General features: G+C 34.7%; 1 long non-coding RNA gene across 1 annotated transcript in view; it reads left to right on the top strand.

Annotated features, from left to right (window-relative positions):
* The window catches only part of LOC139792368 (uncharacterized), a 54,586-nt gene that overhangs the window by 20,465 nt on the left and 9,598 nt on the right, over nt 1–24,523 (top strand). The window contains exon 3 of the long non-coding RNA XR_011724243.1: nt 7,466–7,604. This is a non-coding gene — a long non-coding RNA (uncharacterized lncRNA). The remainder of the gene's footprint in view (nt 1–7,465; nt 7,605–24,523) is intronic.

The following is a 24,523-nucleotide window of genomic DNA, read 5'->3' as shown; positions in this document are numbered from 1 at the left end:
TTAGGGTTTCCACTAGGGTTTTCTGTCCTCATGGTACTGAAAGGTGAGTGATTCCACTGTGGAAACATGAGCTGAGACTCATCTGATTTATCTTACAACTCCTACATTTGAACTTCTATTATTTTCCCTTTAGAATAACATGTAGAAAATGTGCAATTTGCAAGCTGAGGGTAGGTTGTGTCTTGCACACTGACAATGCCCACCTGTTGATTGCATGCGATGTCTCTAGCAACATGAAGAGTACCTACTTCAGACATAGAGATTTGCATGTTTGTATCCAGAGTTTAGACAGGTGCTTTTCATAAATCTCCTGATTCTTAAATGAATGATAATATGAAAGTCTTGATTTTTCTAGTACTTTTTGTATTGAGTGGGCAACTTCTGTCACTATGGCTGTGTGGGGATCTTAACTTGCTGTAAACGACAAAAAGCCACAGCATAACCAGACTGTTCACAAAATGAAGTTAAAAACATTAGTTTTTTAGAATGATATAATGATTTATTTTTAAGGTTGCCTTTTGTGGATTTTGCGGATTCAAGTTAGTGAGATTGCTGTAGCTAAGGCAGATGCTTTACAGATAGCTGCATGATTAAATATATGCACTCTAAACATTTTGCTTTTGATTAGCAAATTGGGAACCATAATTGCTTCTTTTTACTTTGCATAATTTATCATATCTCAGATATCTTACATCATACCTTCTATCTTCTGGAGAATAACATTTTCTGTTAAGCTGTTGTACATATTTAAACATTTTTGGTAAGCTACTTTGGGCTTGTTTTGTTTTAAAAAGTAATCCATGCAGAATACTTGAGGGAAATGTCAGTCCTTTGAATTAAGTTTCTCAAAAGATGAAAGGAAAAGAGTAAATCCTGAATCAAATGGTAATGTGTTAATTGAAAGCATCAATTAAATCAGGTTTAATTTAGTTTGAATGCATCAAAAGCTTATTGTGATTATACTGTCTGGACATCAGTAAGTTTTCTGTCTGGATTCACTTTTACTTCTGACTATTGCATCTTCTGGGAAAAAAAAAATCCCCAAACAACCTGAAATCTCTGATGGCAAAAGACATTATTTTACCTAGCAGTTGGTGAAAAAAGAATATGAAAGATGAGGAAATAATGTTGCCCCTCCATTTCTTCTCCCTTGATATTCTAAACAAATTTTCTTTATATGATGTCCTCTATTTTGCTTGTTAAGATCAGAAATTAAAAAATTACCAATACCAATACAATTCTTCTTCACTAAACATATTTCTGCTCTGTGCAATATAGGTAATAGCTGAGAAGTATCTTCCAGAATTTCCTTTTCTATTAAGAAATACTGTGATTTTAAAATCTACATCCCAAAATCTGAAATTACTTTTGAAAGTAATACGTAAAAATATGAGCAGAACTCAAGATGTTGATGAAAGCTCTCAAGACTGACCAGTTCTACACGCTTTCTGTTTTTTTTCCACTTATATCTGGTTGAAGAGACACAGGAACTGAGAACAATCCTATGTACAAATGAACAAAATATGAAAAAAAAAATGTAAGGCTACAGATTTATGGTTACTGCAAACAGCCATGGAATGGGAGAGTAGACTAAGTATACTGATTTGTCCATGTGATGTGTGACTGACAAAAATTTCACAAATTAAAAATCCCACAACCAACCCTAGGAACTTCATGGAAAAACAGTGCGTGGAGCAATTGCACTGTCTTAATGAAGCCAAATCTAATAAAAATGAGTGGAATAGCATTTATCATAGAATATCTGGAGTTTTTGGCTGTCAAACACCCCACCTCTTATTATTTCATTTAAAAATTAACTATGAATTGAGTGGACTATTGGTACATGATAAATGCACTTTAAAAAACGATAGATTTCATTCCAGTGATTAGGATTAACATAGATCTTTTGGTGTAGTGCTAATGCTTGTACCTTACTGAGGGTGTTGCTTTTGGGGTTTTTTTAATAGGAAATTAAGTTTTTTATATGCATGAATCTTTTTCAGATACTTCTTTTTTTCCTCACTATCTTTTCTCTTTTGTGTTCCTCCTACAGCTGCAGATTTGTAATCAATTTCTGCCTTTTTTGCCCTTCGTTCTGTTGATAGTCCACTGACTTTGTAGTAGATGTGGTCTTGTGACAGTATGTGTACATATTGATTACAAAGGGAAATAGCTGAAAGAAAGTAAGACTTTAAAATTCTGAATCCTGCTCAGTCATCCTCTATCTGCCACAATGTTTCTACAAAAGCAAATAATATTGCAGGTTTGTTCTTTTTTTTAATTCATGTGTTAGCACATCTAAACTTAAATCTATGGATGAGATTGGGGAATAAAATAATCTTCTTAAGGGCAAGATAATTCATCATATGATGACTTAAAATTAAGTTGAATCGAAACTTCTTTTGCTTAGCTTAACATTAGTGACAGAGTAGTATGAGTGACTGGAGTTCTGAGTTCTTAGGCAAAAAGCCATAGATAAACTTTAGTTGAACCTTTGCTTAGCTGAAATGGAGAAGTAGTAGGAGTCAAGCACAATGAGATAAATTGGACCAGGTCTATAATTCAAGGAAAAGACCTTCAGAGAAAGAGAGAAACTGTTCCATATGAAGACAACAGAAGATGGATAAGACCCAAGTGTGGATTAGACTCCAAGGAGGTAAAATTCAAATGTAGTTCTTCCAATCATTATTGAAGAATGGCTACTAAACAAATTAATTGGATGAAAGGTCTTTGCATGTGATGTGACCAGGCAACTGTGTAATTGATGGTGAGGCTTTAAAAGGCACAGGGAAACAACTAAGTGGAGTTGCTGATTGGAGGGTCTCAGCTTGATCTGAAATTACCTGACTCTAGTAGAACCTAGGGTCCTAACTCTTTATAGTCAGGGGCAAAGACTGGATCAAGCAACTCTTAGACTATTTTTGAGAAGGACTTTAGAAAATATGAAGGTCCATTTTGAGCATCATGACTAGATGGAGTCTTCTGAGACTCTTGTGTAACATGATCTGATAGGTTTTTATTATTATGCTACGAGAGGTAATCCAAGTTGTCTATATTTGGTTCAGAGGGTCCTCTTTTGGATACTTGGGAAAGAGATCAGTTCTTCTCCAGCAACATGCCTGTTCTGTTTCAATTTCCACAGATTTAAAATAATTTTCTTGTTTAATGTGGCAACGCATTAACGAGGTGATCTTACTATACAAAAAATATTTGAAAGTCTCTATTTCTTTTCTGTAAGGGAGAATAAGTTATTTTTACCTCCATCTAAATACTGCCTGTACAAAAGTCAAAGTTGAAGAGTTACTGGGTGGCCAAATCAAAGAGAATTCCATAACTTTTTGTGAAAAGAGTCCTCTGAAATAGGAATTAAATTAACTTCTAAATATTGCATGCCACTCAGAAAAAAAATTCATAGTGGAAAATGTCACCGAGTAGCAAAACCTGATGTTTTTGTAGAGATACAGACACATTTCCCCTAGACACCCTTAGTTGCTTGTATTTCTATTTTCTTTTTTTTTTTTTTTTTTTTTTGCAAGTTAAGGATAATTCAAGAGAATTGTATCAGGGTCATCACAGATAATAGTTTTTCTGTGGTCAAAAGAGACTAATTTTACACTTAAAATGAATACTTTTTCTATGCACAGTCAACATAATGTGGGTCTTTTGGTAGTTCTAGCTAATGAGATTATGATAATTCTTTTAATTCTTTCTATTACTTATTTTTATGTTGAAAGTAATAGCTTTCAGACAAAACTGCCAATATTTAAGACCTTACTATACTGAAAAATAGCTAATTTTACTAGTTTCAAAACATGATATTTCCCTTTCGTTCTCATTGAACTTGTTAAAGCAAGAAACTATTTTATGTTCTGATGGTCTTCTAATTTATATGGGTTGATCGGGATGTAAAAGAACCAAAAGTATTCTTGAAAATGTACAGAAATCTGTGATCCTTTCTTCCTCCTGAATACCCTGGAGGATGATTTAACAGTGCCTTGATTGGAGAACAGTGTACAGAGGATGATTCATCATGTAGTCTGATCTTGGAGAAATGTAAAAGTCTTTCACTTTGTGCTTCTTTCCAGCTTGTTTCACATGCTTACAGGAGGTGGTCCATGCACTTGCTGATTGGTGTGAATTTTTGAAAGGTTTTTTTACAAGAGTAGGTGAAAAATGAGAGTTGAGCAAAAAGACAGACCTGAAAATAGTCTGGGCAATACGGGTTGCTTGTTTTTTTACGGTGAGTTGAATTTGTAAGCATTGATGTAAAAGAAAAGCTTCTATTTGCAATGTAAAAGAGGGGTTACTTTCTATTGCTTTTACAAAGCCTCAAATTATGCTGGGTATTCTTCAGCACCCTCTACAGGTTTTGTCATTTTTTACACACATAAAAAAAATTGTGAAGCAAAAATTGATAAAGCAAATAAGCAGCACAGGAATAAAAAACAGAGTGAATTATTATTACTATTATTATTATTATTAATTATATTATTAATAATAATTATTTCTTATTAATTCATTCAAGTTTCTACTTTACCACTCCAGACTTCTCTTCCTGTCTTTTCAGTTCCTTTAAACCGTGTCTCTCTACAAGTGACTTAAGCCACTTCCTTGAGAAGCCTGTTTCTCTCCATCTGTGTATATTTACCAAAAACTTGTCCATTTAGGCAAACCCCAGAGTGCTCAGAAATTCTGCTGTATAAGGCTAGGAATCCAATATTTTAATTTTTCTCCATAGTCTGTGTCATGCTGTGTACAAAAAGCCTGATAATTTTACACCCCTAGTCCAAATGAAGATGAAACCATAGTGGAAAAAGTTTACTCAATTGCATATGAGAAAAGATTGATTATAGAAAGTGTCTCTTGGTACTACTGTGAAGGCTCTAGAACTTTAGATTGCAAATATTCCAGGAAGTCAGAAGGCATCTGACTGAGACTCAGAATTTGGGATGGTGCTGACACAGAGGAGTTTCTCTTTTGTGTGTTGCTTGTCCTTTTTAGAGTAAGGGGACATACAAGGAAAGGAATTACAGAAAATTATAAAATATTATTTACTGTAGCCACAGACAGATTATTTGCACCTCTCTACCAGAATATTTTAGTGGAAGAAGTCCTTTGAGTCAGAATATGAAGCCTTTCTCATTAAATCAACAGAAATTATGGTTGTAAATAGAGATCACTATAATTTTTTTCTGCAAAATATACATGAATGAATTGCACCTAAGAAATACATAGTTTAAATAAAGGTAAAATGTCATAGAGCAATATGTATATAATATCAACAAAAATAAAACCAAACTGTATATTGAAAAAGTCTGAGAAAAGAATCTTCTTTAAACTGGGATGATGAAACTTAATACAAGAATGCTAGTATAGTGACAATGTAAAGAGTGAATGGCTTATCATAAAGATTAAATCTTCATTGTTCTATGGCAAGTGGCAATGAACAGGCAATCCATCTGTTCTTGCTTTTTTCAAATATTAGAATTTATTACTGAAGAAAAGAATAGCTGCTAATTTTCCAACCAACCACCTGTAAAGAACAAGTCGTTGCACAGATAAGATGTGATTCCCCTTCCCGCCCCACAGACTGCAGCTTCAGCTAACTTCATTCACTCTATTTGAATGAGAGCATATTTCAAGTGTAAGGCAATTATATGGTTCTGTGCCTTGTACAACCTGTTAAAACCAGTAGTTTGCTGGCATAAAATTAATTCTGTGCTCAGTTTATAGATTTAACTAACTAACAGTAAGAACACTTCCGTCTTCAAGATCTAAAAGCTCTGGGATTTTGCTTGGATGTGTTATGTTTATTGGGCTTGGGGTAAATATTGATTTTAAAATAGAGTTGTCAACAGCTGATAAGGCAATGCCATTATGTGTTGACAGTGAAGCATTAATGTTATTTATTTTTCTGTAGGCTTATTTGTACAAAATAACTTTCTTTATTCTAAATGGGTATTATGCCTTTCATAGGCATAATAGGCTTTCATAGGCTCCATCTGAATGGAGCTATGAATAGCAGTTGTACTCTGTAAGGGATGAATTCTGCATTGACAATGCACTCCTTTGCTGTTCCAAACTTCAGTTAGCAGTTATTTTTTTTTTCCTTCTTCAAGGCACTTTTTGTGATGTGTAAATGCTTGGCCAATTCCCCTGACTTTCTGAAAAGGTCTAAGACCATATATTTTTTTGTAATAGGCATCCCTGTGTATTAGGTTTTTGTCTGTGTTCATACTGTGGACCTTGTATTTGGCAGAGAGCAGTGCAATGCCTTCCAAGCCACATCGAAAACTGAAAGGAATTAGTGATTTTTTTCAGTATGATCATTAAAAGGTGAACCTTAATATCTCCTTTTTAGAAATACTGAAAAAAGAATAACTTGTTTTAAAAATGCTTTGGTTTAAACTGCAGTCCAGAGTGCTCTTCTCATTTGGCACTTACTGACAGACTTGGAGGTTATGCATGAAGCTTATCAAAACTTACAACATTCTGTTTGGAAGGTGGTGAGGGTTACCAGTAGGACTGTTATGGTGGGACTTTTTGTTTCATTAGTTCTTATGATGGAAAAGCATAGTATTCAAAGGACATAAATGGCCACCAGGAGATTTAAGAGAGGGAGTTGCTCAGGTGAGATGCAATTGTCTGAATTGGAGAACAGTCAGGAGGCACTCTGATTTTTCTGACAGACACTATTAAAACTCCAGAAGACTTCTTGGAAGGTTAAGGAAACCATGGAAATCATTGCAATGTTTATTTTTCCTCTAATCAATCTGTCTTTTATACCAAAACTAAAGTTTATAATAAGCTCATTGTTGAACTCTTGCATTCTCTGCACTGGCTGTTGCATTCTCCCTGGAAATGTTGAAGTGTTCATCTCTTCAGATGATTGGAGCTGTAGACCAGAACACCAAATAAGGATGGCTCACCTCAGAAATTGAAAAACTGGAGAGGGGGTCTGATTAGTAGCCCATCCTTGATGGTTGTGAAGCACGTGGTATCCCAGTTGGTTTCATACAGCAAACTGGAGACCTTTCATTTGAACACAAGAAGTTTCCTGATCTGAAAGATGCTTTTGGTTTGCTGACTATTTTTACTACTTCTGGCTTAGAAAAATAGACCTGTGAATAATTATCTACTCATTTATCTGGGGAACCATAAGAGATGTTTATCCAAGAATATTTATGAAGTTCAGACACTGTATCAGAAGTAGTTTGGGATGAGCACAGATGGTAAATGCATTACTCAAGAGTGATGAATCTCCAGGTGATATATGAAGACCATTTTATTTTCAGGGATGCCAATGTGAAGCCACCATTTTTTTGGGGTGATCTTGTTAATTTTGTATGCAAGTTATAAGATTTATCTTCTAGACTCTGAAGAGCAATTAAATTCACCTATGCTCATCAAAAGACTTAATGGGTATCATAAGTTTTGATGATAATGCTGTTCTTTTCCTCTTTAGGAAGCTTCATTCAGTGAGAGTGCTATGGACACAAGCACATAAATGTCACAACTTCAAAATGGTTTTCTTGAATGTGGCTCCTTAAGTTCTGACTTCTTACATCCAAAGCAGGATGCGACTTTTGCAGGTGGAATGTCAGGTAAGTATCCCAGGCACCCGAGGTTCTGGTTTCTGCAAGCACATAGTACAATGTAGTATGATGACTACTTAAAAAAAGAGTATCTTTTTTCTGATATTTACTTTCTGCCTAGTATATTCAGCAACATCATTCATGCCTTTATAATATACTAACATTCACTATTATACTAGCATTCACTATTAAAAACTTTGTAAAATGAATGGGTCAAGAAGAGTTGAAACAGGTGTTTTTCTAAGTCAGCATATTTACCTCTTTCTATTTTTCAAATATTTAACTATTCCTTATGTATTGTAGGTTCACACTGAAGTTATTTGCTAACAGGAGAATATCCTAGGCCACTCTCCATCATATTTGAGAGGTTGTGGAGAACAGGAGGGGTGTCTGAGGACTGGAGCAGGGATAATGTCTCATAAATCTGAGCCCTAAATCATAGTCTTGATTGAAATTGAGAAATAATAATTTAACTTATTGAAGCTGAGGTCCTGTAGAACAGATAAGCAGTGCACTGAATCATTCACCCTGTGGTGAATGGGCTTTGGTTGCAGCCTCTGCAATTCCACCTGCCTCAGCAGCCATTGGTCAAATAGAAAACACAATCCAGCCAAACAGGATACAAAATCCATTTCTAGTCTGTGATGCTATGATTTCCTTTATTGTGCTTTTTATCTAATTTTCTTAATAGTTTGTTCTTGCTGCATATCAAACAAAATGGTATGGACTATAGCCTTAGCTTAGTCTTCCCTGTATCTTATTATTGTGACGGAACTGCTGAAAGGTCATAATGAAAGATTACTGTGAAATGAAAGCATATGAACTAGGTTTTTCCCTTCTTCATACTTACTGATAGAAAGGTGTCTTATTTGGCTGCCTTCTAAAATAAATCTACATTTTCAAAAGGTCAATTTATGCATCTAAATCTTGGACAGAGGTTTAGACTACTGTTTCTAGTTTCACATTTGCTGTAGATAAGAATTGTTAGCAAATTACAGCATCAGGATGAAGGTTGTGTTTTAGATAAACAGGCAGTCAAAAGGAAATACAGAAGGTAAGAAATTTCTCTTCTCAAGAATCTGGTAAATAAGAAACATATTGTAGGTCTCCAAAGTTCTTTATGCATTTTGATTTTTTAACATGCTTTACCATTGTGGACTTGAGACCTTCTAAATCTTAAAAGTACTGTGTTTGTCATGTATTCATGAGCAATTTTTTCTCTTTCAATTATTTGTACATGGCAATAATTGCAAAAATACATTGAATGTGTATGTTGAATGCTCCCCATTTTTGTCTTTGGTTTTGAGTTTAGTAAGTAATGGCCTTAGGAGACAGAGTTTAACTGGTTTACATGACTGCTAGGGCTAATTCTTAAATGTTTGATTTGGAGACACTGACATTTGATAAGAACTAAGTTCTAGCAGAAATTATTTACTTATGGCTCAAGTAATGTAACAGATACATAGTTTCTTAATGATGAATATACTTAGCGAGTAGCTCATGTTCCTTATGTTAACATGAATGTATGCTAATGGCAATCCGGGAGAGACTGTTGTTGTTAAGATCATAGACCATGTGTATGAGAAGAAGGAGTCTTTAGGATTGCAGGTGCTGCATTACTCTTTCCTAGTGTTTTGTTTATTTTTTTATAATAAAGAAATAAAATGATGTTTCACTGATTGTTTGGTAGTCTCAATGAGAAAGGAAATCAAGTGTAAATTCTGATGGTAAATCAACTTTACAACTGAAGAGGCTATGACACTGAGGTGCCCTCAGTGTAATAGGGGTCAGACAACAGCAGGTCATAGAAGGTTGCAAAGAATTAGAGAAATGTTCAACTTTTAACAGATTATCATGTCAGATATTTTTTTTTTTTTTCATGTAGTAATGTAATAATAACCAATACAAAGCATCTGCCTAATTTGAAATTCAGCAAATTTAATGCAGTTATTTTAATTTCAGTATGGGAAATTCCATATGATACAATAAAATAATATCATGCACAATGAAGTCCTAACTTTAGTCTTGCATACAGGCATATCATTGACAAACCTCTTATACTCAGATGCAACTAATTCCTTAACATTAGGTACCTGGATTAATTAAAAGCTCATTACATGCAGGAATAATAGGAAATCTGTAGATGCATAAAGTAACTACATGAGTCTTCATGAAATCGTGATTTAATTTTGAAATTTAAGTCTTAGTAGATTTTGTAAAGTTTCTAAAACTGGTTTCTAGTGGAAAGAGTGTTTTAGCTTTCCTTGAAACCAATGCTTTAGACATACATGAGTCAGGCTTCAAACAAATACTTCTGATTTGTAAAGCATGAACTGTACCTAAAGCTTGTTTCAGTATTCCTCTTCTTAAATTCAAGTAGAAATATCCTTAATGTATTTCTGTCATGGTTATATCAGCCATTAATACATCATCCAGCAATGGAGTTATAATGATGCATTGCTTATTCCATATACAATGAGTAGATACTAATGATAGTAACACATATGGAATTCTAAGACACTGACGTCCTTAATACCTGAAGGAACCAACTTTTATTAAAAAAAGAAAGAAAGAAAGAAAGAAAAGTACAAAACAAATGCCTTGCATTTTTATTTTATTTTCTTGAAAGGACAAATTTAGAGCCAACACCTTGGTCTGAGGCTTGGTATTTATTTTCCCCTCTTGGAAAGATGCTGCCATTACAATATTCTTATTTTCTTCTAAATTAATTTGAAAAAAATATAATGCAAGTTAAAAAGGATTTTTCTGTTTTTTGAAAGCTTCCTGATTTTCTTTCCTTCAGTAGTCTGCTACAGAAGACTTCTCATTTGTTTGGTTTCCCACATAAAACAGGTAGAAATTCTGTTTATCCCAGCTCTTTCTAATCTCTGACAAAGCACAACAGACTTTACAAATTGATAGGCAGAGGAAGTAGCTTTTCTCCATACACTTGCAGCACAAGATAGGAAGCTGAAAATCTCCCTCTTAAGTATTGTGCAAGTACATAAAAATACCTTATTATGCCCGATAAAACAATATCATTGATTTTTTGGGGTGTGAACGTGATTTTATCTTAAGATTCTGTTAACCTGTTCAACAAGGTTTGAGATCTTTACCCTTTGAAAGAATCTACTGAGGATTTACTGTGAGTTTGGGGTCCTTTTGAAGGTGACTGGAGTTTTGGTCACGTAATGCAATTATGCAGTTGTCAAGCACAGGAGGCTGAGGTCTTTTCATCTTGTGTGGAAGTGCCCATATTTTAAACTTCTTCATACCAAAGAAACTTTTAGCATATGTGCTTCACTTATGAGTTTTCAAATGTGTTATTTGCAAGTCTTCTGAATGTTATCTTTAGTGGCCAACTAGATGGATCTCTTAAAAGCCTAATTCAGAAGTGCAAACAAAAATTCTTAAAATTCCTAAAAAAAAAAAAAAAAAGGAAAACTGAAACAAAACCCAAGGAACTTTTATCAACTCCTGTCCTGAAGACCATTTTATTTTCTCCTGTCCTGAAGAAGTGCAGAGTAATGTAGAGATAACGTAGACATATATGAAATCAAAGAAAAGAGTAAGAGGGTTTAGGGTTCTGTGCTTATGAAATGTTGGAAGGGGTTTTTTTTACTGTTACACGAAGCTCTGTGCATCTTCTATATGCAAACAGACTTAGGTTGGTGAATGTTCCTAGGGGCTTGTTCTTAAAACAAAATTTCACTTAATTTATTAGTGATTGAGAAGTGTTGATTATTCTGAAGGTATGACTAGCTTAGGTAAAAATTACTTCACAGACCAGGATACAGAACTTTGAATTTGAGAACACTATCAATTTACCCAATTCACAAAAGGCAGGAAATCTGAAACAATTTTTGTTAACTCCTTTTATTTACTTCTCATTTAATAATGGAGATGTATGAACTTCAGAGGCAACATATATATTCCTTTAATATTTTACTAGTAATACCTTATCTGACACTGATACTAGAAGACAGACAGTAATAGAACAATGAAATCCATGTTTTTGATATAACACATCATAGTGTTGACTTCAGAATCAAAATAGAGTAATTTCAAATAGGAGGTAATGGTAGCTTTCTCTTAAATTCTTCCTACTCCTACCATCAACTCATGAATATTATGGTATAAAATTGAGCACAAAGGAACTAATGGGAAATCTTCAAGAGTAAGGGAAATATTAATGCTAACATTATTCTCTCTGCTCTAAAGCTGCATGTTTTAGTTCACAATAGAAAGAAAGAACTGATTCTGCATTTATGTCAGGTTTTTTTAAAGAATATTGTTACAGTACTTCTATGGAAATTTCCTTTACAAAAATCACAAGGAAGTTTTGTCTAAAAAATATGGAACTGCTCTGTTCCTTTCATAGGCTTACAATGTCAAAGAAGTATTTTTGTGCATTTTGAAGTTTTTCCAGTACCAGTGTTGATTAGCTCTAATGACTGTGTCTTGGGAAGTACTGAATGCTTTCACATTCAGATTCACTAGGCTTCTAAATAATGTGTTTGGTATTATCAAAGCAGTTATTACCAGAAAAATATTTGAAGTCAGGACCTCTTAAATTCTATTTAAACTAATAATTAGTTATACTGAAAATAAATGAGACCTTAGACCTATTTTATGCAAATATGGATTAATATATTTATACTCAGTTTAATTACTCAAATTACATGGACTTCGAGGTTCTTTAACAATTTATAGTAATGAAGTCTAAATGTTTTGAACAATGTGACTAAGAAATGGCAAAAACAATCAAAATAATTCTAAGCATTGTGACAGTAAAAGATGTTTTTTGCCTCTCCAGTTTGAAAACAATTTATATTTCTCCACATGGAGGAAAAAGAGAAAGAATATGGAGTGAATATCCTATCTGTGCAAAGTAGATTTCACATGAAGAGAAACTAGGAAGAGGAACGATGTCTTCGAGATGCATTTTTACTTGTCTTGTGAATACTCAAGTCAAAGTTTATTTACTTGGGTCTAATGTTTTGCTTGCAAACATCTTGTCCCTACATCGAACAAACTAGTCTAGACTTTTGTTAAAAATATTAACTTCCTCATTTCATATATATAAATGGGGCACAATTAAGTGTCCAAAGTACTGGAAGACAAGTTGTATTAACTCCTAAATTTAAAAGATAGGAAGTTGCAGGGATTTCTTAAATTAGAAGCACAAGAAAATAATAACTTAGCTCAGTGCTATGTGTATAGGGGTCATGTTCACAGTATGGTAGTGATCATGCAGTTATACAGTCTCTGCCTCTCTTTGCCCTCTTCTTCCTGAGTTGTGGAGGAATATTTAATTTAAAAAAAAATGTATTTGGTTCAATGACCTTCCAGTTATAAAGCTGTAAAAATTAAAAAAACACTTTCATGTCCATCAGAAATGTATCCATCAATACCAAAAAGGTGCAGAATCTATAGGTGATGACTGAGTTGCACTGAATGTTTGGTGCCGTAGCTTAATTTAGCAATTCCTTAATTTTCTGCTGACTTGAAAGAGGAGGTAGAACAGTCTATTTAAGCCTCAAAACTGAGGTGAATCTCTTCTTGGGAAGGCAATTTTATTTTATTTACAATCCAAGTAATTTCTAGGGGCAATGGAATGCATGGGCTGGCTGCTGGTATAAAGACAATTACTTTGAGACAGCTATTTCTAGTCGTAGATATCTGTGGTCTGTTGTCTCAAAACTTCTTGAAAAAGAGGGAGTTTCTATACACTATGCCTATGGCTGTGTACATATATGTACAAATATATGTATGCCTTTATCAAGTGCAGCATTTTGCACTGTAAGTTCTCAAGATAAGAAAATGTCAACTTTTTTTTGTGTGTGTATATATGAGCGTATGTGCATATGCATGTATATATAGCCTAATGAAGGCTGATTCTGTGTATTTACATATACATATATGTAGCATAATATACATACATATAATCATATGTGTATGATATATCAATGTATATATGCATACATATACCCAAGCATTTCAGCAACAAATGAGATCCATCTGGGAGAGGAACAGTTATATGTTCTCTTTTTAAAATAGAGTTGTGGGAGAGTTAAGTGTTAGAATATTTATGCTAAGCATATGTAGAGATAGCATGTACATAAAAAGCATATGTGTAAAGTGATGGTTTTCAAACCAATATATAGCACAGTTATGAGGACTAACTTCTTTTATACAAAAAGACTTTAATAGCAAAGATCTTTCTCCTTCTGGGTTCACTTAAACTACATTGTAAGGTAGTTCAGGTTGGATTGGTGCTGAAGAATCTTAAAGACGTATGTCTTGTCCTTTCAGAAAGATTTTGCCAATTGTCTCATTAATATGTCACGTTCTCACTTGGCAGATGATTCCTATATTACTCTTTAAAGCTTCTGTCTCATGTGCTGCCCTAGATTTTCACCACTCCTTCGGTCAGGCATCAGGCTGTGTCGGGTCCCAAGGGGTGGCAGGGTTGCCTTTGGCCTGAGCAGGGCTGAGCTGGGTTTACCAGGCACCCATTTCCCTGCACCCATTGCCCTGCCTGGCTGAGCTCCCACCCTGGGAGTGCCACTGGGGAAGGGACTGACAGCACCAGGCAGTCGGTGGCAGGCAGCTGTTCTCTGTGGGTACAGGGGGGTCGTGAGGCAGCTTTCATCTTTTCCTTGAGAGTCCAGTTAGAAGGCAGGAGGTTGAGATATTAGAAATGAAATGAAAATGCATTATAAGGTAACAGCAATAGTCTACTAGCTAGTTTCTCACCTTAGCATGTTGAAAAAGCACTTAGATATTGGTGCTGTACTGTGCGGTGAATGTACCACTATTTTCTTGGGAAGTATGAGACTTAGTATTTCTTGCCGTGCTATTGCCTTAGTGCCCATAGCAATTAAACATGGTACAAAGTCTTTACTCAAAATTCTCTGTATTAATTAGCCTCTGTATATGAATAGATGCAATCTAACTTCTTTCCTGGATGAGTGTAAATGTTCTCTGTCATTTCAAGGCTTGATTGTCTAGACCTCTTCCCTTTTTAATATCTGCTATGCCTTGAAGATTCGGTGCCATCTTTGTCTGGCTTTGGAATTACCTAGCTTATTCCTGTGTCTTCAACTGCTGTTTTGTACTGTACATTTCTAATGATGTCATTAGAAACATGATCGTTGTTTATACAGATTTTCCTAGGCTGAGATTTCTTAGCATCCTGTAGGTCTTCAGACTTACCCTTAGCTCTTAGATTTTTATTTTGATTTTTGATTGTGTCCTTTTACAGTACTTTGCACATCTAAACCAGTACCAAATTGGCCTTTTTCTCACACTTCTCCTTCTGTTTAGCTTGTCCACTGCTCTGATCATAATGGCTCTTCTGGCCATTCTTCCATTTTTCTTGTTCACACTAAGAATGTTTCCTGCTGGTCCTCTTATCACTGACCAAATATGTTTTGGTTTTTTTTTTTCCTGTCCTAGAAGACCTGGAGAAGACATGTGTGACACTTTTTCAAGGTGTGGAGTCTTGCGTTAAGACATTTTAGCAACTCTAGTTATGCAGCTGTGCAAGATGTAGGAACTCTATTTTGAAGTGGATCTTATACAGAAAACTCTTAATGGAGATCTTGGAACAAAGATCAACAAAGCACTCCATTTCTCTTTTCTGCTGCCGTGCAAATGCTCTTAGATGTTACTTCAAGCGTCACTTTATTTTATGGGACAATAACAGCAGGATTGTTATAAAGACTTCTGTACTCTGAAGTGAGTGACTTCTTTTTTGTTAGGGAAAAAACGGATGAGGTGAGGTGTTTTCTATTTTCTTCTCTTTATTTAATTCTACTTTCCTGTAGAGGTATCTGAGATGTATATTTAAGAACTGTAGTTTAGTGTAAAATGGCTATATGAAATCCTAGTAAGGGCAGAGAAAAAAGCATTATGTGATACTTAAATACTTCTCCATTTCAGGTGTTGATTACCTTGTGACAAAAGGAACAATTACTTCTGTCATTTGTAAGTGTTTACTTTACTATCTAATACCAAATCCAAGTGGGACAGCCTAGGAAAGAGAGAGGGCAAAACATCTTAAGTGATTACATAAAAACCTATCATGTCCTCTGTAATAATAATGTATTAAACTTAGCATGAATAAATACTTTTCCCCTTGTGCAGTGCAATATGCTGCTTTTTCATTGTTAAAACACTTTTATCAAAAAAGCATCTTTTATCAAAATCACGGGGTAATTATTTACTAGAATTTCTTTCATTTATCCTGCATTAGAATGCTAGCAGTTCCACCTGGTATTTGAATGGGTGGGATCATTTCTGCAGAAACAATAAATCCAACAAACAAAAAGGAAGATTATGACACTGAAGTTAAAGCTTAAATATCTAACAGCAGTGTTAATATTTCAGGACATACTGTATAGTGAGAAAGCCTTTTTTTAAAAGCCTTAACACTTTTATGCTTCTTGTGTGTGTAAGATACTACTTATGCTACTTTTTGGGCTTGCAACAGACTACATGAATGCAAAGAAAAACTGACATTAAAAAATTAGTAGTACATTATACATGATTTATGCTGTCACTTTGAGTTGCCTCTTAACTGGAGATCTAAGTCTTTTTATATTGTCCGGACTTCACTGGATATTTTGTTGCTTCAGGACATACCATGCTTCCGGACTGTAAATAACAACATGGAAACAGCTATTGAATACTAGTGAAATTGTAACTGAGGGTAAATTTTCTGATGTAACAGAAGAAGCCAAAATTACTTTGATTGTTAAGCGGCTATCTTCTTTCATTTAATGTATTTTTCTTGATTTGTAACATAAGGAAAATAATCAGAACTGTTATAATGGGGTGTAATATATGTCACTCTTTTCCAATGGTCAGCAGGAGAGAGGGAGTCTAAATATAATTTTCTCAATACCTATGCTATTGTAGTGGATTGTGACAGATTTAATTCTCTGTTGCACCGTGATCTACAGTGATTCCAGTTAATTACTTTCTACTTTTTTCAATACCTTTGTGAAAAGGTTGATGAGCCATTTATGACCACCTCTTACAGAAGGTTGATGGTTATCACATGGAAGCATGGCACAATTAGGCAAACACACCTTTCACATCACTTTCTTTTTAATTGAAATCTTTATCTGTCTCTGTGAGAAGAAAATAGTTGACGTATTTCACAATGGAATGTAGCTCTCAAGAATGACTTTTATTATTTAGAATTAGTACTAGTCCAGCATCAGTTGTCTTCTGTATGTTATCTCTTAATCTTTCCAACTCAATGTCTACCTAAAAGAACAGCTGTTCATATATGTTCTTTACTAGTACAGAAGACTTGTATTAACATTTTCAAAGTGTTTCTATACTCGTAACATTTTACAGTGATAAGATATGGTTATACTTTAAAAAGCATTTATGATAACTTGAATATGGAGATTGGAGACAATGCATTTAGAAAGCATAATGTATTCATTGTTAACATTCTACTCTGTTAATCTCATGCCAAACTGGGAAAAAAACCCAAACCCAAATATATTTGCTAATTTCAATATAAGTTATCAGAATTTTATGGTCTTAAATTAACGTGTGTTGTCATCACATCTGAAACACCTTTTAAAAATGCTGTACAACATTGGAAAAGCTAGGCAATTATTCTTAATGACTCAACATCCATATATTCTGAAAAGCCTAATAAACTGAAGAGGGAAAAAAAAATTATTAGCAGTAATAGTACAGTGATTCCAGAGAGTTCCATAAAAGTTTGAGTACTAACACAGCCTATTGAAATGTAAATCCAGAAGAACAGGTGTAAACACGTAAAATGGTTCCTGTTTGCTGTTTTCATAAAACAGTATTTATTGTCTAGGGATTTACTGGAACAATTCATCTTCCATCTGAGGTGGACTCAGAAATGTAGTCTGTATTCTGGGTGGTATTCTTTCTCTGAAGCTACTCTCTCAGCTCCTTTACGCAATACTTTGGAAAAAACAAAACCAGCAAAGAAACAAATCTCCGATTCTAAAAACTAAACGTGTAAAGAAAATGATTGAAAACTGGATGAAGGGATGTTTTCTGTCTAAGCATGCATCTCAATGTAAACTACTTCAGCTAGAATGGAGTTCATAGAATGGTCCTACTATATATTACCAGATATGGATCTTTGAAATCTTGTATGTGTGGTACAGCTTTTGATGTTTACTTTAAATTCATGTATCATGTATTTGTGGAAAGGGTTATCAAAAATACATCTGTAGGTGGAAAATAGATGTTGAGATACCAGAAGCTGTGTAACGCATGCACCTTTTTCTAGCAAAAAGTCCAAACTTCAGGACTCATTGCATAAATCTTGATTCTCCATGTTTCAGAAGCAACACTCCTGGGTTTTGTTGCTTGTTTTTCGATTTTGTTTGTTTGGTTGGTTTGTTTATTTTGTTTGGCTTTCTTTTTGTGCATGTGTTTTTTGCCTTTTCTTCAGTAAGAAAATGCATCAGACTGTGCTGCATGGCATTATTAATAATAATTATTAATAACATATTTATTTAAGACTAACAGTCAGAGTAAGAAATTAGAAATTTTGCAAATCCTTGAAAGGTTCTTCATCCATAAAGAGCACTAGGAGCTGGAAAAACAAATAGGTTTTGAAATAGTGGATAGTATTTAAATAAAATGCAGTGATTTTTTTTTTAATTATTTTTTTTCCTTCTGGGATCTGTCCTTTAAAAGTATGCATATAGATGCTTTTTTAAGCAATAGTTCATTCAGATTCCAGAAATGCCCCAAATGTTTTCAGTAATTCCAGCTCCTGTTATTGTTATACCATATGCCTTCATTATACATTACTATAATTATTACTGGCTTAACAGATAGCAGAATGCTTTTCTGAAACTGTTTTCTTCAATAGCAATGTAAAATAATTGAGTTATCAACCTGTTTTTACCAGAGGACCAGCAGTTTTGTTAAGATAAATAAACAAATCAGCTCACTAAAGCCTGTCTAAAAACAAGTATTGATTTTCATAGCATATCAATGGTGGATGTCAAATATTCCACTGCTGGTTCAAAATTATTACTTTTTCCAGTTTAGAGCTCTCTGTACATAATTCCTGCTCACTTAAAACTCCCTTTAAGCTTCCAGTGCAATACAGTCTTGGGATTACAGATCCATGTTCTTTGCCATCTGGTTTTATGTGTCTAAAATTCTCGGGTTTTTTGGTGACATACAAACAAAATGGATGTGTACACAACTGAGATTCACCAAGTGCCACTATTGGCAAAAGCACAAGTTTATCTAAATAAACCAAAATTAGGTATTCAAAAAAGGCATAAAACAGTAACTGAAACATAATTGGAAGAAGTGAACAGGGCAATAAGAAAACAACCCTGTTCTCCTGTAAATCACCAGAGGTGCTTCTGTAAATACAGTGTGATCCACAGAGCAGAGAGGGTTCTGAAGAGAAGCAGAGAAGATTCTGAAAAATCTTGGTTTAAAAAAACAAATTCAAAGAACAGAAAACTGTTCTGGTAAATGTTATAAGGAAACCACATTTTTGCTGTAAGGTAGTGATCTACAAAACTTATATAAACACCATTACAGTCATAAGCAAAGAAACCTAAGCTTATTTTTAAAGAAAATAATTGTCTAGAAAATGTGTTTAAAAAGATGCATGAGATGCTGGCACAGGGACTCCATCTGTTCTTAAACTGATGTTATGATTGAATTTAAAGGTGCTCTAATGAGTACATTAATCAACTGGACAAGAAACATGATGTTGCATAAATTCATAAGTACTTACAGGTATTACATATACTGATAGTCATATGTTTCATGTAAACATAGTGTACTGCATAGAGACAAATGGGGGGCAGGCTTATGGCTGTTTGCTCTCTTGAAGAGAAGATTGTCAGATGAGAGCAGCCAGCTGAGAGTGAAAACCTTCAAGGGACATATGGATCTGAGTAAATGATAGAGCTTCACTGGTACATGAACACTTCTCTATATGCAGCTTGGTTTTTTGTTCATTTGATTGTCTTTAGCCGTGGTTAAGTTTGCAACACGATATGTAGTTTTTCCCTTAGATAAAAATAGGGTATATAAAAAGGATGCAAAACACAGTCACTCTGACCCATTCCAAGAACTTTAATGGGAGTAGTGGTATTAAAATGAGTAGTTCAGCCTTCAAAAATGGCTCTGGCTACATGCTAAATTGTGATGATCATCTGTATAAGATCTTTTTTTCATAAAATATAGCAGGGAAGTGTGCTGGGATATCAGTTAGGTAGATGTGAAAGGCTTTTTAAGCATTCCTGGAGTTGAAATACAGGACCAGAAAATGACTGACTGCACTTTAGGTTGTCTGTCTGAAAGTGCTCTTAACTGCCTTGGAGACTTTATTTCTTTTGCTCACTACAAAGAAGTTGCCTGCTGTCAAATTTTGGATGTTCCCGTATTCCTTAGTCTGCAGAATAAACTGCTGTGCTGACAATAGAATGTGATTTAAAGGTAATTCAGGGCCAATACCTGTCATTCAAATGGCATCATCTCACTTTTTACAGTGAGTTTCAGCCAGACTCTTTGTTAAATCCATGAAGAACTTAAATTGGTGTGTTGTAAAAATTTAGTTCATTAATGTTACTTTGCAGCAGTTTCTCACAGGCAAAAAAATTGTATGGACAATAACATAATCTTTCAAACTAAAGTTTCTTTTTTTTTATTTTTTTTTTTACCAGCAATATCCCGTGCTTTGTCGTTTAGACAGGGATGTTGCTTAATAGTGCCAAAGAAAAATTCTCATTTGATTTAAAGTCATTTCATGTACTCAACAGCCAAATAAGGTAAGAGAGAAATAAATGGAAATCAATTCTACTGAATATATGAAACCAATGAGATGTTCAACAGAAGTCTGAATTTTGACAGTTTTGAAATCAACTGTTTCTTTAGGCAACACAAATTCTTTCAACTTAGCCTTTTTGAGAAGGATGCACTTTGCAAAACTTGAAAGTGCCGAGAAAAATTAGAAGCCATTTTTATCAACTCTTGTTTTCCAGAGCTTAAAATGGAACTGAACTACACTCACTCTATTTCCTCTCCTGACAACTATCTCAAAATATGAGTGGACCGACTGCACTGCAAAGGTGAAGGTTCTGGCATATACTAGAAAATTTTTTCGACTACCTAACTGCCCTAAAAAGTTTTTGTCCCTCGGTATTGCTTGCAGTCACATATCTGCCTGTAAGGCTGCAGGATAAGCTGAGGTAGTGAACTGTGGTTTTGCTTTTTGATTTTTTTTTTAACTGGAGGCAGTTCTGTAGGCACTCCTGCAACAGCAGGGGATGAGGGCAAGTGGTGGATGTGTGAGTGTCAGACTGTTTCTGTAGCAAAGGAGAATGTGTTGATTTTGTAAGCCATCAGCACTGTAGGTCAAATGAACCCTCTGGATTAATTTCATCATGGTGTTGAGCACAATACTCAGACCTCAACACAGTTTATCTCATCCTGAAAGATGTTATTTGCTATTATAAATTCAACAGAACTTTTCATAAAAAAGTGTTGGATGTAAAACTTCCTTCCCACCAAGGAGAAAGCAAATCTTTAATGTTTTAAACTTCATACTAGAAAAATAGTCCCAGAGAAATAGGCATTTTAGTTTTGGATTATTTGAAAAAAAATTAGTGGGATTTATAAGGATAATTTTTCCCTTAGGCATGATCTGTTGAAACTGGGCAAGGTAGCTGCAGTGATTTAAAATAATTGCTGTGAGTCAAGCATTTCCTTCAGACTAAGCTAGGCTATGAATTCCTTTCCTAGTGTGGAGATTATTTTTTGTCTGTTGTGTTTTTCAGTGTGTGAATGGGAAGGTAAGAGATTTTCACATTTTTTTCCCACTTTCTTTTTCCACCCTTTACAGCTGAACAACCAGCCCTAAGGAGGGTGTATATAAGCTCCCCCTTCCATTTGCAGCTGTAAGACACCCACTCTCTTGGTCCATATACAGAAGGTAAAAAGAGGTAGAAAGAGCTTAGGTATCCAGAAGCACTTCTTGTAATGTCAGACAAAGTTTCCTCTTAGAAAAGAAAATCTGGAAAATAAATTGGCAAATCAGTTCAGTTTATAAGTGTGGGGTTTTTTAAATCTTACATCCCCCCATTACAGCAGAACTGCATCACTTCTACCTAACTTTTTTTCAGTAGAGATCTGCACATTCAGAATACTTACAAACTATTTCTAACTGTTGAAATACAGCATTCTGAAAACTTTAACCTCTACAGTATGGCAGTGCAATCTGAACAAGTTATTGAAATACACACACACATCTCTGTATATGAATATATATAAAATCTGCCTGCTATATATTTATAGGTATGCAGAATAAAAAATAAAAGTACAATGCAAAAATAGAATCATAAAGCTAGTTCACATTGATCTCTAAATTTAATCAGTGGTTTGTAAGAAGTCTTTTTATTTGATAGTTACATTTTATTACTTTAACTGCAAGATAAACTGTCTTTTAAATTACAATGAAAAAGTTATTATTAGGTAGAATAATAGCATAGCTGCAGTTTTTAAAACCTCAGCTTTCATATGTTTATTCTCATGGTTAATAGCATCTTGTGTGTGCTGAGTTCAGCATTAAAATTATTTCATCTTAGCAAATTGAGAAACTGTAAGTATGGAATATCAAGTAAAAGAAAATGTTTTTTTAAAATAGCTTAGCTGCTATGTGCTTTACTGTATCTGAGATATGATAATTTGTCCTTATGGAAAGAAAAATTTAAAATATGCAGTACAGACTATTATACTGTTTTTTTCCATTTCAGATGCACTTAAAAGGAAAACCTACTAAATACTGATGGATTAATTGTAAACACATTGAAACATATTGATCTAAGCTGTAAGGATTGTATTTCTACACTATTTTTAAAGGCCAAAATTTTCCATTATTTCAAATCTTGGGTTTTTTTTTTGTTTTGTTTGGTTGGGTTTTTCTAAATATAAATTGGACAGTACAGATGTGTACTGTACCAACACAAAGTCGGCTTACAACAAATCTGCAAAGGCTGAATATGCAAACTTTGTTTTTGTGTTTGTGTCATGCTCATAACTGAAGAGATCTGCCACTTCAGCAGTGTATGAGAGATCTGCCACTCTATGATCTGGCGTCCTAGTTTTATGGTGGTGGTGTCATTTAGAGCAGCAATACAGAATTAAACTTCTGTGCAGTCCATTTTGCTGCTTAATTAAGGGAAAGTAGGAGTAGGAAATACCCGTTGGTTTAGCCTCTACTTAAGAAGTATATTCAGCAGTGTAAAACCACTGGGTACTGCAAAGCAGTAATGAGGTTTGTCTGCCTATCAAGGCAGAGGATATAGCTGAAAACAAGAGCAAGCAGAGGTCAATACATGCTAGCAAGCAAATATTCAAGACTGCCATGTTACTGTTGGCCCAGTTACAGTGGTGTTCTATCAAGGTTTAAAGTACCTGGCTCGCTGGTTTGTAGGATTTACTCACCTGTAGGAAAGGAGACTGAATGGGAAAAGAATCTACGCAAGAGCTACCCCAATGACTATGAGTAGAAACAAGTTTCCCCTGGCCAGTATAATCTGATATCAGGGTGAGAATTAAGGAGACTTGTTGCTGTGTCAAGGGAAGCAAATATTCCTCAGATAGAGGAAGTAGGCAAGTGGGAGCAGTAATATGTTAAGTGGCTGCTTAAATGTTTAATAAATCAATTGAAACTGTTCTGTTGAAATTGTTGGAGCTTGCTGAGATGGTTGCCACATGGTTGAACTTTATTGTTCTGCTGGCATCCCATCAGAGCTCTTCTACCCTCAGCAAAGTTTTCAGTTCCAGGAAAAATTAAACTGCTAGTACAATATTAGTTTCCTAAAATGAATTTTGATCAACTTATTATTTCGAGGTGCTGTTCATCTAGCAATCTCAAAGAAATTAATGAATTCTATCCCACTAGAAGGACACATACTGCCTTTAGAGATTGATTTTATTGGAACCATGCTACATAAAATAAAATGCATATCAGGCTGGCTAGTTGTTGCATTATTGTATACAGCAATTAGGGAAATCAACAATCTCTGATAGTAATAGATTTCTAATAGGTTTTCTCCCCGGATGCCAGTAAATATTTAAAGTAGAGTTAAGATGCAATTCCTACCATCTTCCTTGACTGTTTTTTGTGAGGAGTATCTTTTTGTCATGTCTTGTAAATGAAAATACTGTGCTTCTCGAATTTTCATAAAAAAAAAGAATGGTAGAGCAATGCTTTTCAATCTATAGTTATTTGTTCTTCCATTTGTTCTTCCATGTAATTATGATTCAAGTCACTTAGGCATATTTATATGTCAGTCTATCAGAACAGATTGTGAGCAAAAGGATATGCTTCTTTAATAAGATTATTCACTCAACTAAGGTCACCAGACTTGAAGTGCTAGACTGTCACCTTCCTTATTTCAACCTGATTTTCTACTGATTTACCACTTTCCGAGTATTTTTGGTTTTTTTGTTTAATATCTTTAGCAATGATCTGGATGAGGGGGTCAAATGCACAGACATCAAGTTTTGAGGGAATGTTGATCTGCTTGAGGGTAGAAAGGTTCTACGGAGGGATCTGGACAGGCTGGATTGATGGGCTGAGGTCGATTGTATAAGGTTTAACAAGGTCAAGTGCTGGGTCAAACAACCTCAGGCAACAGCACAGGCTTGGGGAAGAGTTGCTGGAAAGCTGCCTGGTGGAAAAGGACAAGGGGGTGTTGATTGACAGCTAGCTGTGTGCCCGTGTGGCCAAAAGGCCAAGAGGATCAGGGCTTGTATTAGGAAAAGTGACACCAACAGGATTAGGGCAGCGACTGTCCCCTTGTATTCTGTACTGATGAGGCCCCACCTTGAATAATGTGTTCAGTTTTGAGCCCCTCACTACAAGAAAGACA

This window comes from Heliangelus exortis, chromosome 1, assembly GCF_036169615.1.
Source record: "Heliangelus exortis chromosome 1, bHelExo1.hap1, whole genome shotgun sequence".
Classification (NCBI taxonomy): domain Eukaryota; kingdom Metazoa; phylum Chordata; class Aves; order Apodiformes; family Trochilidae; genus Heliangelus; species Heliangelus exortis.
The sequence above is the reverse complement of the archived record's forward strand: the minus strand, read 5'-3'. Positions and strand labels throughout refer to the sequence as shown.